Consider the following 3,409-nt stretch of genomic DNA (forward strand, 5'->3'; position numbering starts at 1 on the left):
GCATCACCAGCAGTAGGTTCCCCGCCCCCCCAGTACTGAGGATTGAACCCAGTACTGAACCAGGGCCTTGTGTATAGTAGGCGAATACTGTACCACCAGAGGAGCAGTGAATATCTTGCTTTGTAAATTTTGGGGCTCTTGTTTGAGTATTTCTTGGATTGGAATCCTAGAAGTTCAATTGTTGGGTCAAAGTGTGTTCATTTGAAAAAATGTAGATATTTCCAAATTGCGTGCCACAAGGCTGTACCAGCTTTCCCTTCAGTAATAGTATATGAGTGCATGTTTTTCCTTATCATTGCCCAGGTAGGATAGTTTCCTTTTCCTCTTTGTTTCTGCCTGATTTTCCTTCCTTCTTTTTGTCAACTTGATAGGGAAGAAATTGTACATTGTTTTTATTACTACTTCCTTTATTATTAGCGAAGTTGAGTCTTTTCCTTATGCTTTAAGACCATTTTTATTTCTTTTAGCTGAGGCATGCACTGGGTGCAGAGCAGGGGGATATAGGCAGTTCTTCTCCCAGCAAGTCCTGTAGTCCTGTCTCCTCCTCTCCCTCTCTCCTGCACTCCTTCTTTCCCTTGTCTCTCCATCCATCCATTCTTCATCTAAAATCCTAAGTGGCTTACTCAGGCAAGACTGCGCCTGGGCTCCCAGGATGCAGAGAGAGAATGAACTTGGTGCCATGCTCTCAGGGAATGCATGACTAGCAAAACCAGACTACTGAACCAGACAGGCAGCCCAGTACAGGCCTAGTGGAGGAAGTTGGGTGGAGATTGCTTTTGATAGGAAGAATCAGGCAGAGCATAGAGGGCAGCATTTATTTAGGCCTTGGAGGGTAAAATCACAACACCAGCACAGCTAACATTTTGTAAGCACCCTGTATACAGGCACTGGGCTATGCATTTCATAGGCAAGGTCTCATTTAATCTTGACACTCACTGGACTGCTATGGTGGGGGCCTCAGACCTTCTTTTTCAGGAACAGTAATTTAAAAAGTTTTTTTTTTTAACCTCTTTGTAGTTCTGAGGGTTGAACCCAGGGAACAGTAAGCTAAATTTCTAGACCTTTTTTTCATTATTTTGAGGCAAGATCTCTCTTAAGCTGTCCAAGCTGGCCTGCCCCAGCCTCCTGAATAGCTGGGATTATAGGCATGCACCATTGGAGCATCCTTCTGTATGGATGTTCAGATTTGCCTAGAGAGATGCAAATCAGATGCCCATGGTCACACAGTGCCATTGTGGTAGGACCATGCCTTGGGGAAGGGTGAGGATGTGCTGGGAAAGTGTACTATTGCCACTGATCCAGGTGAGGGTCTGCCTTGGGAACAGCCAGGGACCTCCAGGCTTCTTGAGTGTGAAGGGATTCTGAGCAGACAGATCAGGGCTCCCCACATCCTTGCCATGTTATTGGTGAGCTTGTTTCTTTTTCTGTGAAATGGGGCCCTGTCTCAGGAGAGGTGCGAGTATGAACTCTCGGGTGAGAAGCTTCGTGTGCTGAAATGGCTGACAGAGGACAGCTAGTCATTTGGCTGGCAAGGGTCCCACTCTATTACAGCCTGACTCTGCCATTTTCTCTCTTGCCCATACATTTTTACTCAAAATGCAGTGATGGGGAAATGGTTTTTAGTTAGTTTCCTGCTGGGGTGACACCCACTCTTCTTGGAGATGCCAGCCTCTGGCTTTGTCCTCCTGTTGTCTCTCCTCCCCCCAGGACTGGCGTCTTTCTCAGTGGTTCGCTTGGCGAGGCTCAGGAGGGGACTGTGTGGGAGACAGGGCATGGGTCCAGAACGGGTTGTACGTTTGTGTGTATGTATGGGTCTGTATGTGTGCCTGGTGGGTGTTTGCCTGTGAGTCTGTGTGTAGTACTAGTGTTTATATGTGAGTGTGCTCAGTGTGCATTTGTGTGTGTGTAAGTACGTGAGTGGCCATGTGTGCTGGCAGCGGGGGGAAGAGATTGTTCTTGTTGCCTGCCTGATTCAGAGTCAGCACAGGGGCAGTGAGAACACACATGGGTGGTAGGCTCTCTTCATGAATCTTCTTTGTATCCATTCGTTCTGATATTTTGGAGTGCCTTCTGTGTACAGAGTATCATGCTAGAACCGAGCCTGTAAAAAGGAAAACATCAAGCTCTAAGAGTCAGTTATTTTAAAAAATATGTTCATTTATTTATTTAGGTTCTGGAGAGTGAACGTCAGGCATTCAAGCTGAGCTCTATAGCCTTTTTAAAACTTTAAACAATTTGAGACAGGGTTTTGCTAAGTTGCTAAGGGTCTTGAGCCTCCTGCCTCAGCCTCTCAGAGATGGATTACAGGTGTGCACCACCACCCCTGGCTTTTCACTTGGCTGTTTATAAAGCTGTGGTCATGTGGGGGAGGAAAAAAAAAATGTTTTCTATGGTCAAGTACATTTGGCAGACAACAGATTAAACAGAGTAAAGTTTTAAAAACCTTCAGGGCTTCTCTGAGCCTTGAAAATGCTAATGTGGGACTCTCAGATATGTTAATAGTTTGTAATTTCCGAATTTATTAAATAACTTGTTGGTGAAATCTTATCCTGGGCAGTTGGGATTTCACCACTTTAGGATCTATTTCATTACTAGCTGATCATTTGTTTGGTCATCCCCACGTGTTTATTGAGCACCTATTGTGTGCCAGGTACTACCCAAGGTTCTGAGGCTCCCACAGTGAGTAGGCAGCTTATTCTGGTAGTAGTGAGGGGCCGTCTACAGATGCACAGATCAGTAACATTTCTGTTGAAGCAAGACCTGAAATAGGCAGGGAATGGCAGGGGGGACTGGATGAGGCCATCTTGGAAATGTCACTTGAGCTCTGATAACAGGTAGATCACCATGGGGGCCAGGCCTGAAGGTCCTTGCAGTTGATGCTTCCACAGGACTCGGAGCTCTGCCCCCAAGTGATGGGAGCATCCTTTTGGTCTCTATGGTGCAGTCGGGGCCAAAGAGGGGCCTCCCAGTGAATCAGGGGCCCTTCTGGGTCGAAGTCTTTTCCTAGGACCACCAGTGGCATGTGCCTACCCCAGACATGCAGGCCTGTCTCAATGCAGCCCTCAGCACAGGAGGACTCCCGGGACAGCCTCCTGGCTGTGAGCACCTCGGTGCGCCTTGCCATTGTGGTCACTGCCATGTCCCCAGCTCCTGACAGATGGGGAAATGAGGCCAGGAAGCTCCCCAGCCCGTTCCCTCAGAGGCTCGGCCCAGAATCCAACTCTTTTCCAAGCCAGGCTGTGACCTGAGGCTGGCAGTGTCGGGGACAGTAGAAGCTGCCAGGGGAGGTGCGCGCTGGGGCCTTCCGGAGCCCGTGTGCAGAGCCGTCCTGCCCTGTAGGATTCGGGTCCTGGGAGATGAGGAAAGAGCGCAGGGATGGGGGAAGGAGGGGAGCGGGCATAACCGGAGA

The 3,409-nt window shown here is 48.5% G+C and overlaps 1 protein-coding gene across 1 annotated transcript in view; it reads left to right on the forward strand.

Annotated features, from left to right (window-relative positions):
• Window positions 1–3,267: 3,267 nt before the first annotated feature.
• The window catches only part of Znf423 (zinc finger protein 423), a 295,884-nt gene continuing 295,742 nt past the window's right edge, over window positions 3,268–3,409 (forward strand). The window contains exon 1 of the mRNA XM_010629036.3: window positions 3,268–3,335. The gene's annotated coding sequence lies outside the window, so the exon portion shown is untranslated. The remainder of the gene's footprint in view (window positions 3,336–3,409) is intronic.

Source organism: Fukomys damarensis, unplaced genomic scaffold (genome assembly GCF_012274545.1).
Source record: "Fukomys damarensis isolate Sample0158 unplaced genomic scaffold, DMR_v1.0_HiC HiC_scaffold_32, whole genome shotgun sequence".
Taxonomy (NCBI): Eukaryota; Metazoa; Chordata; class Mammalia; order Rodentia; family Bathyergidae; genus Fukomys; species Fukomys damarensis.